The 13285-nt window shown below is 39.5% G+C and overlaps 1 protein-coding gene across 1 annotated transcript in view; it reads right to left on the bottom strand.

Annotated features, from left to right (window-relative positions):
• The window catches only part of CUBN (cubilin), a 305495-nt gene that overhangs the window by 195775 nt on the left and 96435 nt on the right, over nt 1-13285 (bottom strand). The gene's annotated exons all lie outside the window — the stretch shown is intronic.

Below are 13285 nucleotides of genomic sequence, written 5' to 3' on the forward strand. Positions count from 1 at the left end.
AAATACATGGTTTGTCAGATGGAAAAATCCAAGTCTACCCAAGTAGCAAAAGCTGTTCCTTGGTTCAAAAGTTAGAGGTAAATCTGCTGAGGTAGGTTGAGTACACAGAACTCAACATAAGAATTAAAAATTGATAATTGCATAGAGAGGGTATTAGAGATGGATCTGATTCCTAAGCCCAATAAATTTGGAAACCCAACTAGTAACTTTTGGTTTTATGTCAACCTAGCAAGTCCAAAGTATAATTCCGGCTCAGAATAGGGAAATAGTAGGCATTCACATATTAACAACACATAGGGGGGCTCAATGAATAGCAGCTATTATAATTGTAAGATATAATTTTAAAATATTTTTAAATGTTTATGGGTACATAGTAGGTGTATATATTTATAGCGTACATGAGACACTTTGACACAGGCATGCAATGTGTAATAATCGTGTCATAGAAAATGGGGTAGCCATCCCCTCAAGAGATAATTTTTAAAATAAATGCTACCTGTGAAATAATCAGACATTTTAGAAATGTATGAAAAAGGAAAATACAAACATTGATTTGACTGAAGACAAACACTGTTAATATTTCATTAAATCCAAAAATTTCTCGATACTTTTTTCATTTGTATATATGTGTAATATACCTATTTGTGCAGGTGTATATATGTGTTTATACATTTGAGCTATGTATTTGATTGTGTTTCTTGTTTTTCATTGAACATATCACTTAATTGTCTGTGGAAACCTTGGTGTAAAATGTCACAAATATAATGTATTTATATTATAATTCTATTGTTGTTTCATTTAAGATATTTCCAGTCTTTTGCTGATATAAATACTGTTTGATACTTCAAATGTTTCTTTTTTAAAAAAGATTCCTAGAAAGGGAATAACAAACAGTATAATCCTATGGCTCTTTATAAAATATTATTAAATTTCTTACCAGAAAGTTTACACCAACTTACCCTCCCACCAGCAGTTAACAGAGGTGTTTCTTTCAGCGGAGCTTTGTCAATTATGATGACGATCATGTTTTAAACCAGTACTGATAGTGAAAAATTGCTTTTTTGTAATTGTCTTAATTTGTATTATTTTGATTACTTTGACATTGAAGAATTTTTTTTTTCATGTTTAGGGGCATTTAGATTTCTTCTCTTGGAAATTGTTCACTGATGTCTTTGCCCATTTTTCCATTGACGTATTTATATCTTCAAGGAGAAATGGAGGGTGCAAGGTTGTGTCCCCTTAACCTACCTCATTTAATGATTTTATCAGCTGTATATCTCCAAACTGAAAAATAAAAATTAAAAAACACAAAAATCTCTCTACCATATCTCTTCACTTGAGAAAGATAATGGCAATCCAACAAGACTGGCTTCCTCAGGACTCAGGCCATTACATTTTCACCTAATCGACTTCATGTTCCCTTTAAACACTTTGTTCCAGTTACCCTTGGGATAAGCTGCCCATGACAATGAAACAGAAAATACCTGGTAATGGACGCATGGATTTCCTCGAGGATTCCCTTGGAGAGTACATCTACTTAAGAGTATGTGTGAGTGTCTGTGTGTTTGCACGTGTCCATGCATAAATATATAATCTGGATTCAATAAATTCCAGACTGACCAAATTATTTTCATTGAATAAAATGTTATGACATGAAATACTGTTTGAAACATATGATTTGAGTGTGGAGAACTTTACCACCAAATGTTACAAAGCACCTCCCTGGAGCCGCCCCTAATCCCCACAGTCAGACATAAATTAGTCTGCCTTTGAAAGCCATTAGCTTTTCATCTGTGCTTCTTTTGTGAAAATGGTCACATCCCCAGGCATTCTTGTTATGGGCTTGTGTGTCTTACCTCCCCTACTGATTGTGAGTCGCCTTAAAGCACAGACCACCTCTGGCCTTCCCCTCACTGCCCAGAGCAGGGCTTTGATAAAGGCAGGTTCCCCCATGCATCTCCAATGAATGAACGCAGTGATTTCCCCCACCAGCTGTATTTATTTTACTTAGGACCCAATCTGCACGATTACTTGCACTCTGTATAGTTAGATAGGTACTAGGGCCATACAATCCTCAATTTCAACAGGCTCCTCTTTGACTATAAAGGATTTGGACGCTTTGTGCCACTCCGTAGAAGGGAGAACCAGGTGAGGGCCTTGTTTAAGGTCATGATAAATCGCAGATTTTTAAACCTTGGCCTGTCTCGTTGAGTTCTCAAATCGGCTGTTCATCGTTAAGTGCTTGTGAGATTTCAGGGAAGGTCAGCAGAGATTTTTAAAAAGACAAGCTCAGAAGCCCATTATGTCATTCACCCCAAAGTACTAAACCTAAGCATTTTAACCAAATGAATAAAGATGAGTTTTATTTTTCAGGCTTATTGCTGTAGCTTCCTTTTTTTCTGTTTTTCGTACTGCTGCTTTGAATGTGTATATTTATTATCAAGTTTCTAATATTCTACACATTTATCAGAAGCCTCCCCTATAATGAATAGGGGAGAATAAGAGAAGAATAAATCAACAGAAAATGAAGAGGGAAACGAAACGGGACAGAAGCTTTTCACCTTAGCGCTGAGTCCCACCCTCTCATGCAGGCGGAGAAACCGGAAGGCGAGAGGCCAACCTTGCAGTCTGTGGTTCTAAATCCTTGCTTCCCTGCAGGAGATTCATCTCAGCTTTAGAGTTTTTCTTAATTCTAGGGCATGAAGTCCAGTTCTAAACTAATTAGCACAGAAACAAACATACTGCTCCCAAGTAGTGGAGTAATTAGCAAGCAAATGCTCTACCGTCTTTCACTCCCAAAATCTTAACCTTTGGATTGTAATTTAGTGACCAAAGCATAAATTATTTCATTTTTGTCAGGCCTCTGAGCCCAAGCTAAGCCATCATAACCCTTAACTAACAAAACATAAGGTAAGATTTCTCCATAACTATAATCACCCTAAGCTCGATGGGTCTTACGGAATACTACATCGCAACATGTTGAAGAATCATACTTCAATTCTGTACAAAGCCGTGGACGAGATAGCATTTTTGCCTCTCAGCTCTGCAAGTTTAAGAGACGTGGCATTTTCACATAACTTAGAAGGATTTTTTTTTCTTCTTTCCAGATGGGATTACGTATTGAAGGAGACCCTTGAATCTCGGCTGTTCAGTGATCTTTAATAACACATTGTAAAAGTACTGGGTGGGGGTGGGGGGCGAGGCAGTACGTTTGGGGGGCCACACTGATGAATGACAATTAGTTTCTTTTTGCCTTTGAGGGGGAGAAAATTATGCATTAAAATAAACATCAAATAGACATTTATGAAAATGCTTAAATATAATATCCAATCAAGTATAAATATGTAGAACAATGTCTCGAAAAGGAAAAAAAAAACACTCATACCTCGTTTTTTAAAGTTTGCCATTAATAAAATCAGGTTTTTTGTTTATATTCACACAGATGGGTAACGTCACCTCTACAATTCATTCCCGCGCAAATTGACCACCCGAAACCACACAAAAAGGAACAGTCATTTTTCAAAGTATACAAATACAGGTTACCATGGAAACCCGTCTCACTGATTCTGATTCTGTTTTCAGAGCAGAATGTTAACCACAGGACGTTCCAGCTGTGACTCATTGCGACTACTGACAAGCACGCTGGAGTGGCCCTGCTTTTAGAGAGCCTAAAGATCTACTCAGAGTGAAAAATACTTGAAGTTCTAATTGAATTACAGAAAGGAAACTAGTAAAAACTAAGAAAGATTGCGAGTGTCACCTTGAATATGCAGATCTAATTTTTTTTTTTTTTTTTTTTTTTTTTTTTGAGACGGAGTCTCGCTCTGTCGCCCAGGCTGGAGTGCAGTGGCGCGATCTCGGCTCACTGCAAGCTCCGCCTCCTGGGTTCACGCCATTCTCCTGCCTCAGCCTCTCCGAGTAGCTGGGACTACAGGCGCCCGCTACCACGCCCGGCTAATTTTTTTTGTATTTTTAGTAGAGACGGGGTTTCACCGTGGTCTCGATCTCCTGACCTCCTGATCCGCCCGCCTCGGCCGCAGATCTAATTTCTGTAACTGTGTTTAGGGGTATTTTTCTAAATTACTAAAATAACGCTTACATTTTCAAATTGGCCATTAAATATATCTTCAGATGTGGAGATGTGTATATTACAAAACCTTCCTCTGTGAAATCTTTTGTTATTCTCTTAAAGAGATTATTCACTTAGGATTTTCGTGGCTTAGGTCCCCCCACCCCCACCCTACCCCCAAATACCTCAACTCCTCTTGACACACTCAGAGAGGAAGGAAATCTCTTGCCTTAGCCACACTTACCAGTTTCTATCTACTTCCTTTGTGCGGGTTTGATAATTTGGCACATAGTTTACAATACCACAGTGAATTCAGACTCCAGTTGCAATAGGAAATGATCCGTGGACTCCTAAATAGGAAGGACCCATAACAAAGGGGAGGATATAACACTAAAGACACCAAGTGTGGTCAATCACTGATAGAGATCCAATTTTTTTCTAAGATTGAGGGTACTTAGGAGTCACTGAAAGTCAAGTTCTAAGTGAGCAGAGACCCAGACACCCCACCTGTCCCCTCAGTAGAAATCAACTTTATGAATTGCAGGATCTCCAAGAATAAAAATATGCCTTTCAAGTGCCTTGCTTGCTAAATTGTTTTATGGCTAAAAATTTTAAACTGTAATAAATTAAAATTACAAGTAATTATCTTATATATATATATATATGAGCTTGGGATGTAGAAATTAACTTTTTTGCTTAACTTTTTTTTTGTTTGTTGGTTTGAGACAGGATCTTGCTCTGTTGCACCGGCTGGAGTGCAGTGGTGCAATAAGGTTAACTGTAGCCTCACCCTCCCAGGCTCAAGCCATCCTCCTGCCTAACCCTCCTGGTGGCAGAACCTACAGGCGTGCAGTACCATGCCCAGCTATTTTTTTATTTTTTGTAGAGACAGAGTTTCGCCATGTTGTCCAGGCTGGTCTCGAACTCCTGGGCTCAAGCAATCTGCCGACCTCGGCTTCCCAAAGAACTGAGATTACAAGTGTGAGTCACCATGCCCGGCCCCAAACTCATTTTAGAATCACAGTGAGTGACAATTAAAACTCAGCCCTTTCTGTTTTAGATTGACGTCTAATTCATACTGTTTGTAAATGTGTTTCTTTTATTTCCTGGAAGGTTTTCTGGAAGAAAATTCTTTTTCATAGGAGAAAATCAATTTTAAGAATTAATTAAATATAGTCCATGTAGAAAAAGCAACTCAAGAGTTTCTTTAGGATGGTATCATTAAAACATGGAGAAACTTCTGGAGAATAATTTGGTCCATTTCCAATTATAAATCTTTGCAAATTCCAAAAAAACCTCTATTCTTTATAGCTTAACATGTAATTGAAATAATTCATCTGCTGTGAGGAGAAATTTTGGGTGTAGTAGAGAATCCCCTATTCTTGCTACAGAATAAAAATTCTACTCAATGAAAAGATGATCGTTAAATTTTTGAGAACTATACTCAATGAGTTTATAGAGTGGCATTTTGAAGTCAGTGTCACTAATAGAAGATTATATTTCAATCACAAGCAGGAAAGCCATTTTATTGCAGAACGTACTAGACTAATGTCAATGTGGCCAGAGCCAGGCTCTGTGTTCATAGCCCAGCTCTAAAATTTAGAGAGCACAATTTTGTGAAAATTATTGAACTTCTTCAAGCTAAAATGTCTTTATCCATAAATCTGGCACCATAATGGTACTTATCTCATAATATTGTTGCCAACAGCAAATGAGATAAACCACGTAAAAGGTTTGCTATGAGGCTTGGCATGTGGAATGTGCTCAAATTGTTACCCTAACTCTTTGTCAGAGGCAAAGGGAATCAACATTTTTTCCAGAAAGACCACCCCAAAATAGCTATGAGAAAAGAAAGATGTTGGGGATTAGAGAACACGAGCTGACTCACATAAAACAGTTCACAGAAATCATCACTGGTAGGGCAGATGGGGAAGTGATGAATTCAGTGAGGAGGTGGAGGCCATTCCTTGCAGTGTGTTGCTATGACAACTTGGGCATTGTGGAGACTGAGGCATCCCGGACAGCCATGCAGAAACCAAGGCGAATCATCCTGTGTGGGGTGGAGATAAGCATGCTGTGTGTGTGGAAGGGATTGCGGGAGGACAGATCATGCAGGGGACAGCAGCAAACAGAGTTAGGAAACCAGAGGCCGTTAAGGCTGCCACAGTGAGGTGGATAGACTCCACTGGCAAGCAAAGTGGCTCTCATGCTAAAAGTGAGACGCATTTCTTCCTGTTGCAGCCTCCCCTCCCCTTTGGGTCCTACCCAGCCCTGTAGTTCCTGCTGAAATCACTGGAGCTCCAGAAGGATGGGACCCAGGGAATTCTCAGGGCATTTGCTCAGATGTTCCCCACCTCAAACAACCACCGCAGCAGGATCTATGGAGAGGCCTCATTAGAGTGATTGTTAAAAATGTTGTTGCTGCGGTTTGCACTCACATCTCCTGGAAAAACTTGGAACTTTATCCAAGTTTAGGTTACTTTAAATTTGAAGGGCTTTGAAATGTTCCTGTCACAACAGTAGAAATTGCAAAACCAGAATCACAGAGGCTGGGAGCGGTGGCTCACGCCTGTAATCCCAGCCCTTAGGGAAGCCGAAGTGGGTGGTCATTTGAGGCCAGGAGTTCAAGACCAGCCTGGGCAACATGGCAAAACCCTGTCTCTACTAAAAATTAGCTAACAAAAAATTAGCTGGGTGTGGTGGTGTATGCCTGTAATCCCAGCTACTTGGAAGACTGAGGCAGGAAAATTGCTTGAACCCCAGGAGGTAGAGCTTGCAGTGAGCCGAGATCGAACCACTACACTCCAGCCTGGGAAACAGAGCAAGACTCTGTCTCACAAAAAATAAATAAATAAAAAATAAGAATCACAGAGGAGATACAGCCCTCCCATTGTGGATAAGCAAAGCCCAAGGGGGCAAATGCAAAATCAAATCATGGTGGATAAATGAGGCAAATGTAGAGGAAGGCTGATAAGCAGAGCATGGTTGATCCCAGCTGACTCCAAGATGGCCCTCAGGAGGCTAAGTCCCCTCCATAGGCACATGGCCACTCATAGCATGCTCCCTGACATAGGCACAGAAAAAGCCGCCTTGCCATGTGCTGACAGGGTGGGGCAGGAAATATGAAATATCATCTAAAAGTAACAATTACTCATAATGTTGGGCTTTGCCATCGAAAGACCACATTTTGAGTTACTTGATGTCACCCTGAGTTACAGGTCTGTCTCATACAAAAACCAGTGTTTCCTTTCTATGTGGTGGCTAGTTGCTGTCTGCTCTTACTGGTGAATTTACATTTTTATTTCTGCTTTCTATATATTACTCCTATTAGAAGCCACAATTTGGGTCTTTTTATTTTTTAAATCATTGTCTAATCATGGATGTGGGAAAACATTTAACTACAAAGATATTTATCTCAGAACTGTTTATAATGGTGAAGATTTGAAAAGATTCTAAGTGTATCACAACAGGAATTGGTGGCTGTATGGTGATGATGGGATGTGCAATGTCGAAAATAACATAATAAATAACATGGGGAAATAGTCACAAGCTATTGTTAGATGAAAAAAGTCATTATGGGTTAGTATGTACAGAATAATCTTCTTCCAATATTAAAATAAAATAAATATACAAGGAGCAATGATAGGAAATCAATACTACCAAATATTAGTAATAGTGATATAATTTAGGATTTTTAAATCTAGCTTTTTCTACATTTTCCCAATTTCCTATAATGACTATGAATTCCTTTGTGATCTGATAAATTTATTTTTAAAGCAGTACCTTTGGGGACCTATTGACATGGCAGTAGAGATATGCATTAGTAATGTTTCTCCAATCTCAGAATTTCATACCCTTTTAGACTGTCAAATAAACACCTGGCCTACTAAAAATATTACATTGTCTATCTCCATAATCTTTTCTTATGTATCTCAAGGTTATATGTAAAAATTAATCCACTGAAATGTTACCACGTAAGGTAATCTGGTCCAGGATTAATTTAAAATCATATTTTGCCTTTAATGCTTCCTTTTGTCATAGAGATTTTTATTATTAATTAGACTAATTATTTATAAAAAATTATTTCTTTATTCCCATGATGTGACTATTACACATTGCATGCCTGTATCAAAACACACCATGTACCCCATAATATATACACCTACTAATTACCCACAAAAATTAAAAATTTTAAAAATAATAATGTCTTCAGATGTTCAGGGACTGACGGCTTCATCTAAACGTAAGTTTCAATAGTCACTGATGAAGCAGGGGCTCCTAAATCTCTCCCTAGAGTTAAGTGAAATGCTTTGAAAGCCAAGCATACTCTCCTGTGTAGACATGAAAATTTAATTCTATAAACCTCAGCCTTCCCTCTGTCAACTGTCCTGCTACAGTAAAACACTGAACATTTATTATTATTATTATTATGCCTCTTAAAATTCTCACCACCTGCTGCAGATGGTCTCAGGAACAGAGAAGAACCTGGTTCATAGAACAACGTGAAATCATAGACCTTTGAGCTGGAAGAAGCCAGAGGACTGCCATCTGGGCTCTCCCTGAAGACAGCGAGAGCAAGAAAAGAAAGTCTATTAAATAAAGAGCCTGCTGGGCGCGGTGGTTCATGCCTGTAATCCCGACACTTTGGGAGGCCGAGATGGGTGGATCACGTGAGGCCAGGAGCTCAAGACCACACTGGCCATTGTGGCGAAACCCCGTCTCTACTAAAAATACAAAAATTAGCCAGGCATGGTGGTAGGCGCATGTAATCACAGCTACTCAGGAGGCTGAGGGAGGAGAATGGCTTGAATCTGGGAGGCGGAGGTTGCAGTGAGCTGAGAATGCACCACTGCACTCAAGACTGGGCAACAGAGTGAGACTCCGTCTCAAAAAAAATAAAGAAAGAAAGAAAAAATAATAAATAAATAAATAAATAGCCAGTGTAAGAACTGCAGGGTAAAGATTTGTGTTTAAACAAAATTCTGTAATGTTGCAATTGGAAATCTTTCCCATTTTAAAAAGTAGAAAGTCAATATAGTTAACTGAAATCCACAACTGTAATTACCAGTGTTTAAAATTTAGCATTTTGCTCAATGCATGCTTATTCATACCATGAGCCTGTCTGATAGTGGAAGAGACCTTTCGGTCGCCCTGCCTTTGGCCAGTCTGAGGAGCAAAGCGACCAGAGGTCAACCAGGAAAGGCAGTGTGCATAGGACAATTCAAGTTCTGAGCATCTAATGGAATTTTTACTGCTTCAGCGTAGTTTAGAAATTATTTTAGGTTTGATTATTATTCATCCTAATTCTGTCCTTCATGTTTGAAGAGAGGAAACACGCAGAGTTTCTTTTGAATCTGAGAGCAGAGGCTCTTTTGAAGGTTGGAATGTTTGGTTCATTAACTGCTGCAAATTAATGCAATCATATGAAAATCCTTCATTGTGAAAGATGGTCAGAAAAGATCAGTATTTCTTTTTAAGGAAAGGGATTTTGATCACACTGAAATAACATTTCTTCTTTCAATATTTTATAATTTAAAAAATCACATTTTACTCAGGCAATCTTAAATCCAAAATTTCTTCTAAAATGCCTCATGCTAAACTCAATGACACTACAAAGCATCTGGCTTTGCTAACTAACAGATATACTTCATCCCAAACTTTTTTTGAATCCAGGTATCATGCTTAGTACAGTGCTAGACTCATATCTGGTATCAAGATATAAATTGAAATGTTTGGTAAACTCTTCCCAGCTTTTATGCATGTTTTTGAATAGCAGCTGAACTTAGAATTGTAATAGCTTATCTCTAAGCTCTAAGCAAAATGCAAAAGTCCCAGAAGCAAACTTCCTCTGACAGACAGTTCCAGGAAGCATGACTCATCTGCCCAGGAAGCGTTGGCGGTGGAGCCATAATCAAAGTCGGCTCAGATCCACCGCTGCTCAGACAAAATTTCATCTGCCTCTCTGCATCTTGCCAACTGGAAAACAGGATTTTATCTACAATCCCAGTGGCTTTTGTAGGAAAACTGGAAGGCAGGAGAAGCAGCACTGCTTTCAACACAGTGGGGCTAATTGATGTTAATTACAATTGGGAAGGCTGCTCTGGAAACCACAGATTTATTTACCGCAAAATGTTATAGAGCAAGGGCCCCAATCCCCAGACCAGTACTGGTGGCATTAAGCTCTCATAGGAGCATGAACCCTATTCTGAACTGCACATGCGAGGGATCTAGGTTGCGTGCTCGTTATGAGAATCGAATGCCTGGTAATCTGTCATTGTTTCCCATCACCCTCCAATGGTACTGTCTAATGCAGGAAACCAAGCTCAGGGCTCCCACTGATTCTACATGATGGTGACTTGTATAATTATTTCATTGTATATTACAATGTACGAATAATGGAAATAAAATGCACAATAAATACAACGCACTTGAATCATCCCAAAACCATCCTCCCAGCCCACCCCTGGTCCATGGAAAAACTGTCTTCCACAAAAACAGTCCCTCGTGCCAAAAAGATTGGGGTCTCCTGCTTCAGAGCGCAAAAAAATAATCCATGAGACTATGTTTATGTTAAAATAACCATAGATAATATGTATTAGCACTTATTCCATGCTGGTCATTATTCTAAGTTAAAAATCCTAGCAGCTCTGTAATGAAGGTAGTATTGTTATCTCCATTTTAGAGTTCTGGAAACTGAGGTAGGTAGAGGTTTAGTAATTTAATATTTTGAAAGCCATCAACTACTCAAGAAGAATTTTTCCTATTTCCTTCAGTGGCAATTCTTTTCTTAAGAATAAGTATTATTGGTCGGGTGTGGTGGCTCATGCCTATAATCCCTGCACTTTGGGAAGCTGAGGTGGGTGAATCACCTGAGGTTGGGAGTTCGAGACCAGCCTGACCAACATGGTGAAACCCCATTTCTACTAAAAATACAAAAATTAGCCAGGTGTGGTGGTGGGTGCCTGTGGTCCCAGCTACTTGGGAGGCTGAGGCAGGAGAATCATTGGAACCCGGGAGGCAGAGGTTGCAGTGAGCCAAGATTACGCCACTGCACTCCAGCCTGGGCGACAGAGTAAGTCTCTGTCTCAAAAATAAAATAAAATAAGAGTTGTTAAACTCCAGGATATAGCAAGTCTTTATTCTCTGTAATAATAGAGATTAACCAAAACAATTTTTAAAATGATAGGGACAATACGAACACTCCTGCTATTCACTGAAATTAAAATTTTTTCATTATTTTTCTTAACGGAGCTTTGAGTAAAATAAGTGGAAAAAATTATTGGTTTTATCATTTGTCATTTATCCTTAGTGAGAAGTGTCAAAATGCATTAACCATGCAGGCTGCAGGCAGAAAACAAGAGGAAAATTAAATGTCTTGAGAAATGAATCATTAATTATATCTCAGCCTAAAGAATTGAAGGCTCTCTATTTGTGAACTTCTCTACACTTTACTGAGGTGTTTCTCTTACATCAGCATCAGTGCAAATAATAACAGTGAACATTTATAGATGTGTTCACTATTTGCCAGACTTTGTTTTGGCTCTTTACATATACGGACTCGTTGACTCTTATTACTCCGTTTTACAGAAGGGGAAAGTGAGGCACATAGACACTAAGGAACTTGCCCAAGGTCACCTAGCTACTAAGTAGTGGAGTTTGGGTTTAAACTTCATTCTGAAGTTACCTGCTTCACTCTGAAGCAGGTACAGAGACTACCAGTTTAGCACATTCTATCATGTGTGTGGGTGCCTAGAAGACATTCTCTTGAGAGTGAGTGCTAGAGAACTTACTACATCTTTGTCATTAGCATCCCATGGTAGTCAGCAGATAGAAGAGTGCTGGCTGAGGCAGTTCTAATTCCAGCGACTCCCCTCTAGAACAATAGAAAGCACAGTGCCTGGAGCTGTTTTCAACAGGGAGCTAAAGACTGGCATTTACCTTTAAACCAAGCAATTTGTAAATTGAAGAATCGTCCTTGGCACCTGTTTGGAATCTGTTATGTCGTCATGTGACCAGCAGTGATGTGCACTGCAAATACAAATATTGATTTACACTTCACTTATTAGAGCGGATGCAAGGTCTTTACAAGGACAGAAGAAATTTGCCTTTAAACAGATTCTGAGAGCACAGAGAGAAAGCAAAGCCCTTATGGAGAAATCCATGAATCGAGTTAGGGAACTCGGAAGAGAAAGAAAACAAAATGTGAACTCTGCCTGGAGAGGAAGATAGACCTCGCCAGGGAGGAGCCACCACCCTAACTGGCAGGGCACAAAGAATGGAGATGGCATTTCCAAGAGATGGAGGTGAGCCGGTGTAAGGGTGAGAAACCATTTCCTGAAGCGTCCCAGGAAGAAGCTGAATGACCAGGCAGGAGCTGGGCTCTCTCCAGAAGGGGCATGGAGGGGAGTAATAAGCATTTCCTGAGGACTCAATATTTTCCAGGTGTGTGGATTATTATCTTCATTTTACACACGAGAGAACCAAAGCAGCCAGACGTTAAATTCCTTGCCCAAGATCACAGCTGGTAAAGAGCTTTGGAGACAGGTGGACTCCAGAGCCCACACTGTCTTCATGCAGCACTGAGTGTGAACATAGTTTCATCACTTCCTGTAGTGATGACACATCCTGCACTGAATATGGTTCCCCATCTCAATCCCTGTCCTCCTGTGAGCATAATTATACTCAGTTACTGGACTACTATGAGGATAGACAATTATATCTATCAAAGTATTGGTAGTACTGTCTAGCACATGATGGGCATTACATTAATGACAAATATTACTGTAATTCTCAAAATAAACATCTGAGATGCAAAGAACTCTCTCATACCTCATGAACTTCAAAAGTCTGCTTGTTTGTATGAGGGGAAAATGAAATAAACTTGGAAAATATTTCTAGAATAATGTTTTCCTGAGAATGCTCTGTGGAATACAAATGTCCAATAGATGTTCATTAATCAGACTTCTGGGCAAGGATAATCTATTTGGGACTAATCTCCCCTGGTGGTTGTCCCTGCATGCAGTTCTATCTATCAGGCTATATTCTGATGTCTCCCTTTCCTTCATCCTGTTGTTCATCCGTTTCTGTCAATTGTACCTCCTAAGTGCTCTGAAATCCTTCGATCACATATTTCCTCCCCAGCAATGGTGAAGACCTAGAGCTCTCTCTCCCTTGGCCTACAGCAATCCCCTTACTGGGTTTCCACCGTTACTCTTA

Source organism: Symphalangus syndactylus, chromosome 10 (assembly GCF_028878055.3).
Source record: "Symphalangus syndactylus isolate Jambi chromosome 10, NHGRI_mSymSyn1-v2.1_pri, whole genome shotgun sequence".
NCBI lineage: Eukaryota > Metazoa > Chordata > Mammalia > Primates > Hylobatidae > Symphalangus > Symphalangus syndactylus.